The sequence below is a fragment of the Acomys russatus genome, chromosome 16, assembly GCF_903995435.1.
Source record: "Acomys russatus chromosome 16, mAcoRus1.1, whole genome shotgun sequence".
Lineage (NCBI taxonomy): Eukaryota > Metazoa > Chordata > Mammalia > Rodentia > Muridae > Acomys > Acomys russatus.
In genome coordinates, this window is record NC_067152.1 from 32,715,495 (window position 1) to 32,729,051 (window position 13,557).

The 13,557-nt window shown below is 47.4% G+C and overlaps 1 non-coding gene and 1 pseudogene across 1 annotated transcript; one reads left to right on the top strand and one right to left on the bottom strand.

The window, feature by feature from the left end:
* The first annotated feature begins 355 nt into the window (after window positions 1-355).
* On the top strand, window positions 356-5,432 carry LOC127200810 (THO complex subunit 4-like; annotated as a pseudogene).
* LOC127200925 (U5 spliceosomal RNA) lies at window positions 3,090-3,205 on the bottom strand. The gene has a single exon (XR_007832141.1). It is a non-coding gene; the product is annotated as a U5 spliceosomal RNA (small nuclear RNA).
* Window positions 5,433-13,557: the final 8,125 nt, after the last annotated feature.

Below are 13,557 nucleotides of genomic sequence, written 5' to 3' on the forward strand. Positions count from 1 at the left end.
CCAATCCCAGATCAAGGTGGTCAACCCACCCAGCTGCAGACAGGCAGCGCATGTGTCTTTCTCATTCTGTCTCCAACGGGGAATCCAACTCAGTCTTTGCTTCAGTCCATGCCCGGCGGGCTGCCACTCTTCCACAGCCCACAGCAGCAACCCGTCTGCTCAGTGTTCTACCTGCTCATATGCTGTTCTTCAGCCTCTCAAGAGAAGAAGGCAAGCAGGCTTCTTTCCCTTCCTATATCCCCAGAGCTTCTCCTGTCTTTTTATCCTACCTCACAAGGATCCCGGCCCCGCAGTGACTTGAACCTGGCAGAGAAGCTGCTGCGCATGCGCATGGTCCACAGTCTTGTTGGAGGCCATGGGCAACGTCGACCACAGCAATGGCCAGAGGGTGGCCGGCCTCACGTTGGAAGTGCGCTGGCAGGGGTGGCCATGTGGCAGTCTGCAGGCCATGGGCAGTTAAGTCAGCGGATACCCACACTACCCTGTCACCCCGCCTACCCTCTGCTGCAGTTAGTTTGTGCAGATGTTTCCCACTGGTGGAGGAACGTGTCCACAAGTCCATGGGGGACGGAACTCTACCAGCTCTTCCTTGTAAGTACTCCACTTCCCATCAGCCTCAGCAGTTGCCCAGGACAGAACGGTGCCCCTTGTGCACAGAATGAATCTAGTCTCCTGACTTGGATGCGCATTGCGCGCGCGCGCGCGCGCGCGCGCACACACACACACACACACACACACACACACACACACACACACAGTCTTCTTGTTCCCTACGTGCCCTAGCTATTAAGATGGGAGCCTCTCTGTCTAAGCAACTCGGCTCCCAGTAACCCTTCCTCCCTAGCCCAACTCCAGGAGTACACGGCTCCGGTCCAGCCAGGATACCCCTGCGTCTATCCTTAGAGCAACTAGGAGCTCTTCTACACAAAAATAGATAGCATCCAGGTGGACATCTTGGCAGCCAACAAAGTCGATGTTACCAAAGGTGAGCAGGGGCTGAGGGGACCCAGCAACAGCAGCTGCCCCAGCTTTTTCATGGGCCCTGGGGATTCGAATCACGTGGAACACGCGTCACCTACTTTGAGAAGCTTCATTCAGCATCCAAGGAGTGACAGAGTCCCCTGTGGCAAAGCAGGAAGGCTAAGACTGTGCTCCTGGAAGCCCGCCTGCCTGCCAGGAGGAAGGCATTGAGGACAGTGTCCCTTGGCCCTGGGTGGGAAGCCGGGAATGCGGAAGAGGGGAGGCCATTGCTAGAGAAGAGTCTAGTAAAGTCTGTACTGTGTGGTGTGAACGGAAAGGAGATCTAATGAGAGCTCCTGTCATAGGGTTGGGGAGGTCCCAAGGGAAGGGTTGCTGAGACTGTGAAAGAGCTCCTGGCCTTAATGGAGGCCCCACCTCTTGATCTTCTAAGACAATGGTTCTCAACCTTTCTAATGCTGTGACACCCTTTAATGCAGTTCCTCATTTTGTTGGTGACCTCAAATCATAAGAATCATAATGTAGGGCTGGAGAGATGGCTCAGAGGTTAAGAACACTGTCTGCTCTTCCAAAGGTCCTGAGTTCAATTCCCGGTAGTGAGATCTGGTACCCTCTTCTGGCATACAGGTGTACATGCAGGCAGAGCACTGCACACATAATAAATAAATAAATCTTAAAAAAAAAAAAAGAGTTGGGGCTGGAGAGATGGCTCAGCGGTTGGGAGCACTGATTGCTCTTCCAGAGGTCATGAGTTCAATTCCCAGCAACCACATGGTGGCTCACAACCATCTATAATGTGATCTGATGCCCTTTTCGGCACTGTATGCATAATAATAATTAAAAAAAAAAAAGAGTCATAATGTAAATACCTGTGTTTTCCATTGTCTTAAGCAACCCCAGTGAAAAGGTCATTGGACCCCAAAGGATGGAGATCCATTGGCTGAGGACCACACACACACACACACACACACACACACACACACACACACACACATCACTTCTCTCTTGCCTTTTGCTTTGCTTCTGTTCCTCAACTCCTTCTCTTTCCAGACAGACATTTACACCTCATTGTGTAAAACAACCCCAGGGGCCGGCCATCGTCTCCAGCTCTACTGATCTGATGGTCACTCTTCTTGCCTGAAACTCTCAGTACCAGAGCGTGTGTGAAGTCTCTGAGTGTTCATCTCTCCTCCACCACCTGCTCACTACCTCCTGAGTGTCTCCACTGAGCTGCCATCACATCATTCTCCTCTCCTTCCCGGTCTCTTTTCGGCTTTGCCTTGTGGTACTGAGGCTGCAGCCTAGGGCCTCAAGGGTGCCAGGGAAATGTCCTATCACTGAACTGTATCCCCAGATCTGTTGCTACTTTTTATTTTTGAGATAGTATCTTTTCTTCTTCTTCTTCTTCCTTCTTCTTCCAGATTTATTTATTTATGTATGCAGTGCACATTGAACTCAGGACCTCTGGAAGAGCAGTCAGTGCTCTTACTAAGTCACCCAGGCTGGCCTTGAACCTTAGATCTTAGCTTTGAACATTAGGACTTCCTGCCTCCAGTCACAAAGTGGAACCACTGGCCTGTGCCGCTAGGCCCAGCTAACATTGATTTTGATTTTGTTTGGGCTCTCTTTCTTGCCCTTCCCTGTTGCTTAGTTCATTTCAGTTTGTGTTATATTTTGTCTTTAGATTTTGCTGGTTTTCTTTTTCTTTTCGTTTTTTATTTTTATTTTTTTATTTTTATTTATTTATTTATTTATTTTGGGATTTCGAGACAGGGTTTCTCTGTGTAGCCTTGGCCATCCTGGACTCATTTTGTAGACCAGGCTGGCCTCGAACTCACAGCGATCCGCCTGACTCTGCCTCTAGGGATTATCTTTTGAGGGGGGGTGTTCAAGACAGGGTTCTCTGTGCATCGTTGGCTGTTCGGGAACTCAATCTGTAGGTGAAGCTGGCTTTTGCCTCTCAAGTGCTATGCTGTGACTAACGGCATGTGCACTCATTTTGCAGACCAGGCTTGGTTGTATCACATCCCACTAACCTTGTCTACAAGAAATCTATAGTGCTCAAAAGAGAGCTTTAGAGTTGAAGCAGTCTATCTTTTAAAACCATTATTAGCCTTGCTAAGACAAGGCCTCAAAAAATTGGGTTAAGACTCGGAAATGTTCCTCTCCACGGAAATCTTTAGTAAAAGGCGAAAGATTTATACGATCTGAAGAGAAACCAGAGTATGACTCACAGTGTGCTGCCTGTAGCTCACATTGTACTGTAAATCTTAGCAGAGTAATGGTAACTTTTTCCTCAAAATTCACAATACTTAGTCTCTATTCTCACTTAAGTCTGTGAAAATTGTACCATTATGAAGGAAACCAAGATAGAAAACAAAAACAAAAAACCCAGTGGTTTCTGATTTTAAATTAAGCATATGCAATGAATTGTGGGTATGTAAATGAGGACAAGTCGCCACGGAAATACCTTAAATGTCACCGCTCGGCTCCCCCGCCCTGCCTCGCCCGTCCCGTGTGATGTTTGAAGGCCAACCACTAGGGGGCAGTGCAAACGCCAGATTTTCACAGCTAACTAAGCAGTCTGATTAAAAAACTGTCACGTGGTGGTGTGCGCCTTTAATCCCAGTACTTGGGAGGCAGAGGCAGGTGGATCACTGTGAGTTCGAGGCTAGCCTGGTCTACAAAGTGAGTCTAGGACAGCCAAAGCTATCACAGAGAAACCTTGTCTCGAAAAACAACAACAACAAAAAAAACCAACCAAACAAACAAACAAACAAAAAAAAACCCTGTTACTCAAGATTAAAGGCGTGGTTGCGCACGCCTTTAATTCCAGTACTCAGAAGGTAGAGGCAGGTAGATCTCTGTGAGTTTGAGGCCAGCTTGGTCTACAGAGTGAGTTCCAGGATAGCCAGGGCTATATCACAGAGAAATCCTGTCTCGAAAAACAAAAACAAAAAACAAAACAAACAAACAAACAAAAGATTCTAAATCCATGGTCAACTCGGAGCAGGATTGTCTCCCAAGACTCGAAAGATTTGGCAAGAGTAATATTGGAACCTGGTCCTCGGATGTAATGGTAATCATGGTAAGAGAGGAAGCAACGACCATTGAACTCCGAAATCAGGCCATAGGCAAAAATAGCTCCCATGATCCTTTGCTAGGTGAGGGTGGATGTGCTGATTCACAAAGACATATTGCGTTTAAATTGAATGCTCACGTCTTGGCACTATTGTTGTCTAGCAGCTTTCAATGCTTGGGATAAGGCTGAAGACTCAGGATGGAGGTCTGTCTGAATCAGTTAGTAAAATAGTCCAAAGCCCAAAACATGCCTTCACTGGATTTTCTTTTTCCTTTTCTTCTTTCTCTTCTTTTCTTTTCGTGTGTGTGTGTGTGTGTGTGTGTGTGTGTGTGTGTGTGTATGTGTGTGTGTTGTTTGGTTGGTTGGTTGGTTTTTCGAGACAGGGTTTCTCTGTGTAGCCTTACTTGTCCTAGACTTGCTTTGTAGACCAGGCTGGCCTCAAACTCACAGCGATACACCTGCCTCCGCCTCCCGAGTGCTGGGATTAAAAGCGTGTGCCACCACAGCCTGGCTTTTTTTTTTTTTTTAAGATTGACCAGCAGTTAAGAGAATAGTATCAGATCGAGAAGTCAGAAACAAACAAACAAACAAACAAACTAATTGACTGTTTTGCCTCTTGAAAAGGTTAATTCAGGTATAGGAGACTGGATCTGAGGTCCGATTCCATGCCCGCCAGAGCCGACAAAATGGATCTGTCTTTGGATGACACCATTAAGCTGAACCGGAGCCAGAGAGGACAGCATCCCGGCAGGGCCAGCTCCCGGGGCAGCAGCTCAGCAACATACTGAAGACCTCCAGGTGGGTGCATTCAGGTGGCCGACCTCTGAGGAACCCCCAGGCACCCTACAGCAGACCAAAACGACTTCCTGACAAGTGGCAGCATGACCTTTCCCACAGTGTGGAGACCTGTGGGAAGCTGCTCCTGTCAAACATGGACTTCCTCAGATGCAGGTGTTCAACAACTCTTTGCTGAATTTGGACCGGTAAAGAAAGCAGCTGTGCACTATGATTGCTCTGGGGGAAGTTTAGGGACAGCGGATGTGTGCTTTGAGCGGAGGGCAGATGGCCTGAAGGCTATGAAACAGTATGACCGTGTCCGTTTGGAGACTGTCCTATGAACACCCAGCTTGCACAGCCAAGACATGCACAAAGCATAAACAGAGGTGGCAGGACGAGAAACCTTGGCTCTGGGCATTTTGGTGGTGGTGGCACCAGGAGAGGGACCCATGGAGGCAGCAGGGGGAGAGGTAGAGGCACCTGCAGGAACTCAAAACAGCAGCTTTCTTCTGAGGAGTTAGACACTTATAAAGCAATGATGCTAAACAGCCCAGCAAAGCCACAAAAGTCACAGGACCAGAAGCCTGGTCTGTGATGATCTGTCTCTGTCTCTCTCTCTCTCTCACTCCTTTTTCCAATGTTAAAATAGGACCTAGAATCTCATGTAAAGGCTTTATTTACTGACTGATTGATTTAATCTGAAAGAGGGGCCTGGAGAGATGGCTCAGAGGTTAAGAGCACTGGCTGCTTTTCCAAAGGTCTGAGTACAAAGCCCAGCAACCACACGGTGGCTCACAACCATCTATAAGGAGATCTCATGCCAATTTCTGGCATGTTGGCAAACACCCTGGACAAATAATATACACATAATACATAAATTAAAAAAAAAACCCACTGTGACAAGTTGAAGAGTAGGAGGCAGTATCCAACTAGAACATATTTTTTTAAAAAGAGTTAAAAAAGAACCAATACGGCAACACACACGTGTAACCTGTGATCCTGTAATCCCAGAGTGTGAGGGGTAGATGAAGGAGGTGAAAGGTACTGGTATCGGCTCAGGATACCCCAAGACCATGTTCTCAGAACAAACAGGATTTCTTTACCCCAGAGAGACACAGGGCAGGGAATAAGAGACAGAAACAGGAGATAGAGGACAGTAGTAAAGGGGATGGGAACAAGGGAGAAAGGTATTTATGTTAGTTCACAAGTTGCTATCTGCTCTGCTATCTGCTCCGCCTCTAGGTTGCCTGCAACCTCTGACATCATCATCTGTCACCACCAGGTGTGTGCCAGATGCATCAGATGTAAAGTACCAACCAGCCACCTCTCTCTCTTACCTCTCTCTTGCACTCATTTTAAGGGGTTTACCCTTTCCCTTTCTCTCTCTCTCCCACTGTCTCTGTCCCTCTCTCCCCTCCTGGCCCTCTCAGGCCCTAACTCCTCTCTCCTTCCCTTCCTCCAAATAAATCTTTCCATAACAAAATTGTTTCATGGCATCTCATTCTTTTCTTGGGGAGAGGGGGTTGGTTTCTTTGAGACAGGGTTTCTCTATGTAACAGGCTGGCTGTCCTGGACTTATTTTGTAGGCTCGGCTGGGCTCGAACTCACAGAGATGTACCTACCTCTGCCTCCCAAATGCTGGGATTAAAGCTGTGTGCCACCACTGCCTGGCTATTTTTTTGTTTTAATAAATTACTTATTTATTTATTTATTTATTTTTCAAGACAGGGTTTCTCTGTGTAGCCTTGGCTATCCTAGACTTGCTTTGTAGACTGGGCTGGCCTTGAACTCGCAGCAGTCTGCCTGCCTCTGCCTCCTGGGTGTTGAGATTACAGGCGTGAGCACCACACCCGGCTTTTCTTTTCTTTTTTTTTTTTAATCAATTTATTTATCATATATACACAGTGTTTTGCATGCATGTACACCAGAAGAGGGCACTATGTGGTTGCTGGGAATTGAACTGAGGACCTTTGGAAGAGCAAACAGTGCTCTTAACCTCTGAGCTGTCTCTTTTTCATTTCTATTAGTTAAATTTTTATTTGTCTTATTGTGGAGAGGGGGAACAAATATGTGGAGATCAGAGGACAATTAGGAGGAAGTGGTTTCTCTTTCCATCTTGTGAGTTCCCGGGATCAAACTGGGGTCACCAGCCTTGGTAGTAGATGTTTTACCTGCTGAAGCATCTCACCAGCCCCTCACCTTCTTCTGTTAACTCAGCCCAGGACCCTAATCCATGGAGTCAAGGTAAGTCTTTCTCTGTTAAGCTGTTCTCAAAACAACTTCGTAAACCCACAAAGAGGGTGTTTCCATGGCAACTCTATAAGTACCACGCACGCTAACCGATTGCACCACTAGAGCACTGTTTGGGTTGATCTGGGGAGCCACTATGTAGTCGAATGTTAATTGCTCACCCCCAAGATCCTTGCTGTCCTACAAGCAGATTCTCAAGTATCCAAAATGACGTCATGTGAACTTTCGCTCCCTAGTCATTCCTAATAAGGTTGCTGACAGCCTGGTTGGGCAGAAGAGAGGGAGGTAGAGATTAGGTTCCTGGGCTTTTGGGTTGGAGAAGAAAGGAGCAGGTCACCCTGGGGTAACCAGGAGATATGGCCAGGAGCAGCTTGCTCTGAGGACAGCCCTGACGGAGCAGAAGCAGCCCAGATGGAACACGTGCAAGTGCTCATGGGGATTTTGTCTGGGAAGAAGACAAGTTAGCTTAGAGGGTTGCTATGTGCCCTGCTCCCGATGCTTTCAGGCTTATTATAAACCTAACAAGTTTCTGTTTCTTTTTAAAATTTTATTTATTTATTATTTATACAGTGCTCTGCCTGCGTGTACACCTGCAGGTCAGAAGAGGGCACCAGATCTCATTGTTGTGAGCTACCATGTGGTTTCTGGGAATTGAACTCAGGACCTTTGGAAGAATACTCAGTGCTCTTAACCATCTCTCCAGTCCAGTTTCTGTGTCTTTTATTTGGAAGGTAGCAGGTTAAGGAATAACTGCTGTTGTATTCATAACCAGCATTAATTACTATGAATAGGGTAATTAATACCATTCACAGAGCATCATCCATGGCAACTCTAGATCCATCCCGTTGAGAAAGGAGAGTAACCATTACAGGGCTGGGGACAGTTGGTAGAGTGCTTGCCTCATGTGCAGGAGGCCCTGGGTTAGACCCTAGCACAACATAAACTAATTCCAGGGCTTAAAAGGTAAAGGGAAGAGCATCAGGACTTCAAGGCCACCAAGACCATTGTGCTAAAAATGTAATTACTTTAAACATGATCCCCAGATTCTTCAGGCTTGTGTCGTGGGAAAGTAAATGTTATTAACATAGTCGGCCACCAGGTGGCAATCTCGGCAGCCCATGATTCTCAAAGGCCCTTGGAAAAGAGCTGATTTAAACCTGCAAGCCTGTTCTGTGAGGGCCAGGCAAGGCTCCAAAGAGGCTGGAAGTGGCTGTGTGTTTGTAAAGATGCTCGGCATCCTTTCCAGCAGGGATTCTCGTGAGTCACCCAGGTTTGGCTTTGGTAGACGAAATGGTCCCCGGGAGTCTTAATTTCTAACGCTGTTCTGTAGGTCACTGGGGCACCCTTTGAGTGACAGGAGCTTTCTTCCTGCACCACGGAACCCCTGTCATTAGCTGTCCCCTCTGCCTGGAAAGTTCTTTTTCCAGATATTTCTTCACTAACTTAGTCAACTTCTTTGGGTCCTCTGTAAGAGCAGTAATATGGACTCTTAGCCACTGACTCAGCCTCCCCTCCTGCCTTTGGGCTCGCATTGTAGCCTCAACCTGCCTCAGCATGCCCAGCTTCAAATCTCAGTTTAGTGAGGCTCCCGGAACTCCCTACCGCTTACCCTCACATACTCCCTGTTCTCCACTTCCCAGCTCGAATCCTTCTTCCATAGGCCTCACCATCTTCCCTCATTTCATATAATCTATTTATAATCTACATATAATCTCCCAGAGAGAATGGCTGGCCCCCATCCCCAACAAATTTACCTTTCCTTTCTTGGCACCAGAAAATTGTCCTTCACTGAAGAGCAGGGATAAAAGTTGTCCTCTGCCCTGCTTAAAAAAAAAAAAAAAAAAATTGCCAGGCACGGTTGCACATGCCTGTAATAATCCTAGCACTCGGAAGGCAGAGGCAGGTGAATTTCTGTGAGTTCGAGGCCAGCCTGGTCTGCAAAGTGAATCTAGGACAGCCAAGGCTACCTAGAGAAACCCTGTTTCAGAAAAAAAAATTGTTCGCCGGTGGTGGTGGCAGAGGCCCTTAATCTCAGCATTTGGGAGGCAGAGGCAGGCGGGATCTCTGTAAGCTCTAGGCCAGCCTTGTTTACAGAGGAAGTTCCAAGACAGCTAAGGCTACACAGAGAGGCCATGTCTTGAAAAACTGGGAAAAATTTGTTCTTTATCCTTTATTTATTAACTATTACTTTTTTTGTTTGTTTGGTTGGTTTTTTTGTTTTTCGAAAAAGGGGATCTCTGTGTAGCCTTGGCTGTCCTGGACTCATTTTGTAGACCAGGCTGGCCTCAAACTCACAGCGATTAATATGCCTCTGCCTCCCCAAGTGCTGGGATTGAAGGCGGGCACCACCACGCCAACTATTACTATTATAATCATCATTATTATTGTATTTTAGAGATCTCACTACGTAGTGTTGGCTGGCCTGAAATTCACGATGTAGACCAGGCTTGCCTTGATCATATATAGAGATCCACCTGCTTTCTGCTTCTGTCTGTACTGGGATTAAGGGCATATACCGCAGTGTATATCAACCACTATCTTATTTTTCTCCCCAAAACAGGGTCTCTCTGTGTAGCCCTGGCTGTCCTGAAATTGCTTTGTAGACCAGGCTGGCCTCGAACTCACAGCGACCCGCCTGCCTCTGCCTCCTGAGTGCTGGGATTAAAGGCGTGCGCCACCACGCCCGGCTCCACCACTACCTTTTGATAAATGTGCATACTTATTTTATATACTCCTCCTGATCATAATTTTTTTCCATTTGAAAAAAATCTGGGCGTATTTAATTAGTTTTCTGGCTGGTGCTCTTTTATTTGTTTATTTTGAAAAGATTTATCCTAGGTCTATGCCTGTTTTGCCTCTACGTATACGTGTGTGCTATGCATGCCCGGTATCCTCAGAGGCATCAGAGGCCCTGAAACTGGAGTTACAGATGGTTGTGGGCCTTCATGCGGGTGCTGGGAACCAAACATGGGTCTTCTGCAAGAGCAACCAGTGCTGTTAACCACTGAGTCTTCCCTCCTCCCTATTTTATCTTATTTATGTGAGTGTATATGCACACGGATGTTCGGGTACATGCAGAGGTCTGGAGAGGGCTTCAGCCCCCTTGGAATTGGAGTCATAGACTGTTAAGAGCCACTTGATGCGGATGCTGGGATTCGAATTGGGATCCTTATGATTGAGCAGCAAGCAGCCTTAACCACCAAGTCATCTTTCCAGCTATTATTTATTTAATTTAGACAGAGTCTTGCTAAGGAGCCTTGGTTGGCCTCATACCTCCTATGTAGCCCAAGCTGGCCTTGAACTCATAATGATCCTCTGCCTTAACCTCCTAGTTGCTGTGATGATGGGTATGTGCCACCAAGGCCAGCTTTTGGTGTCTTTTTGATAAGTAGAAGTCACTGTGGTTATGTCTTTTGTTTTGCTTTGTTTTTTTAAACAGGGTCTCTCTGTGTAGCCCTGGCTGTCCTGGACTCACTTTGTAGACCAGGCTGGCTTCGAACTCACAGCGATCCTCCTGCCTCTGCCTCCCAAGTGCTGGGATAACAGGCGTGCGTCATCATGCCTGGCTTTTTGATAAATCACCGTGGCTATATCTTAAGGTAGTCTCCACCACTGTTTTTCTTTGTCCCAGATGTAGGACCCCCCCCCCAATCCCCCACTCCTCCAACCCCCCACCCACACACACAATGTTTTTTTTTTTTTTTTCATCTGGCATTGGTTCTATCAGTTTGGTAATCTTGGCTTAAGAAGCCCAAGGCTTGAAGTCACCAAGTGTTCAGTGCCTTCAGCCTTTGCTGAATATGGCTTGGGTGACTCAAGTACTTGCGTGTTAGAAGTATGGCGATAAAATTGTGTGACTGGGCCAACAAGGACTGTTTAGATCGTCCAGGTTGTTCTCATGGGACCCTTAGTCAGTTCTCAAGGGAATACATTGTGATCTGTCAAGACGGCTCAGCTGTCTTGAAGAGACCTGAATTCAGTTCCAAGCACCCACATTGGGCAGCACACAATTACCTGTAACTCCATTACCAAGGGATCTGATGCCTTTTGCTGGCATCCCCAGGAATTCATACACGCGTGGCATATACTCACACACATGAAAACCCTTAAGTAAAAATAATAACACTTTTAGAAGAGACAGTTGAGGGCTAGGCAAGATGGCTCAGCAGGTAAAGATGCTTGCCTGGCAAGCACAGAGACCTGGGTTCAATCCTTGGGACCCATGTCAAAGGGTAAGCAGGGAATCAGTGCCACAAAGTTGTTCTCTGGCTTCCAGATGTGCATAGTGACACGTGTACACCCTCATCTTTTATGTATCTCATGCACAGGTACACACACGTACGCAGAGCTTCACAGAGGAGGAGATCCTATCATATGAGGCACTTGTCTCTGTCAAGGCTGCAGGAGGCGTGGAGTCTGGCCTCTCTGCGTGCCCCGGCAGTCCCTCTAGCAGAAGGAGGCCCTCCCTGTAGCTCCACCACTTCCCCTTGGACTTTGTAGGGTCTGGGCGTGTGGTGGAAGGGGCAGGAAGGATCTCAGCATTGGGTGGGGGTGGGGGGTAGTGGGGGGGGGGCGGGATGGGAGGAGAGAAGACCAGCAGACCGCATGGAGTGAACAGCCCTGCCACAAGGGCCCAGAGAAATCTCGCCTGGTTAACCCTACACTTCAGGATCCTTCCTAAATCAGCTAAGCTCCAAATGTGTAAAGGTAAGGAATGGACCCCAGAGGCCCCAGCAAGAAGCGCTGCTTACGCCAGGGGGTGTGGTTACTCCAGGGAGCGTGGTGGCGTACACCTTTAATCCCTGCACTTGGGAGGCAGAGACAGAGGCAGAGGCAGGCAAGTGGATCACTGTGAGTTCGAAGCCAGCCTGCCCTACAAAGTGAGTCCCGGCTACATAGAGAAACCTGTCTTGAAAAACAAAAACAAAAACCAAACAAAAAACAAAAAACCAAACAAAAAACAAAAAAGAAGGGCTGTTTACTGTCTTGTTCCCCATGGCTTGCTCAGCCTGCTTTTCAATTCAACCCAGGATCACCTGCCCACAATGGGCTGGTGGGCCTGGGCCCTCCCTCCCACATCAACCAGCAGCTGTTTGCTGAGTTTGGTCCTTGGGACCTACATGGTAGAAAGGAACCAAGACCACAAAATTGTCCTCTGATTCTACTGGCACTATGTATGTGTGCATGTACACAGACACACAGACACACAGACACACACACACACACACACACACACACACACACACACACACAAAATATAATTTAAAAAAATAAAATAAGTGGGGCAATGGTGGCACATTCCTTTAATCCTAGCTCTTGGGAGGTAGAGGCAGGCATATCTCTAAGTCTGAGGCCAGCCTGGTCTACAGAGCAAGTTCTGCGATAGCCAGAGCTACACAGAGAAACCCTGTCTTGAAAAACTCAAAAATAAAATAAAAGACAAAGAACTTCCCCCTTTTGTTAAATTTTCTTCTAAAACCAACCTCACCAGGGAAGCCACCTGCAAAACAAACTGGCCTTGGCACACAACACTGTTGTTTTGGTTTTGAAACGGGGCTCCCATTTAGCCCAGGCTGGCCCTATAGCCAGAGTTGACTTTGACTTTCTGATCTTCTGCCTCTGCTTTCCCAGTACTACAATTACAGGTGCCTTGTTGCTACACTGAGTCTCTTAGTTTCATTGCTGTTGCTCTGAGAAAATACTCTGATGGGGGCTGGAGAGATGGCTCAGGAGTTAAGAGCACCTGTTCTAGCAGAAGACCTGAGTTCGATTCTCAGCACCAACATGGCAGCTCAGAACCGTCTGTAACTTCAGTTTAAGGGGATCTGATGCCCTCTTCTGACCACCTTGGATTCCAGATGTACACATGGCACACATACACAAATGCAAGCTGAAGCAGGCTGTGGTGGCGCACGCCTTTAATCCCAATACTCGGGAGGCAGAGGCAGGCGGATCACTGTGAGTTTGAGGCCAGCCTGGTCTACAAAGCCAGTCCATAGCAGCCAAGGATACACAGAGAAACCTTGTCTTAACCCTGCCCCGCCCCGTCCCCCAAAAGAGCAACATAGAGGGTAAAGGAATTTATCTCAACTCACAGTCCATCACAGCAGGGAAGTCCCATTGACAAGAGCTTGAAGCAGCTAGTCACACCCATGGCCAAGAGCAGGGAGAATGCATACATGCAAGCTTAGGGCTCAGATGGCTTTTTCTACTCTTTTACAATGCGGGGTCTCAAACTAAGGAGGGGTGCTGCCCAGTTTCAGGCCTGGCCTTTCCACACCTATGAAGGCAATCAAGATAATCCCTCACAGATAAACTCACAGGCCAGATTAATCTACATAATACCTGGGTGGAGCCTCTCCCCAGGCCTTGCTAGGTTGTCAAGTTGACAATCAGAAGAAACCTTCACACCTGGTTTTGTGTAGCGCTGTGGATGGAACTCAGTGCTTCCAAAAGTTATTTTCTGTGTA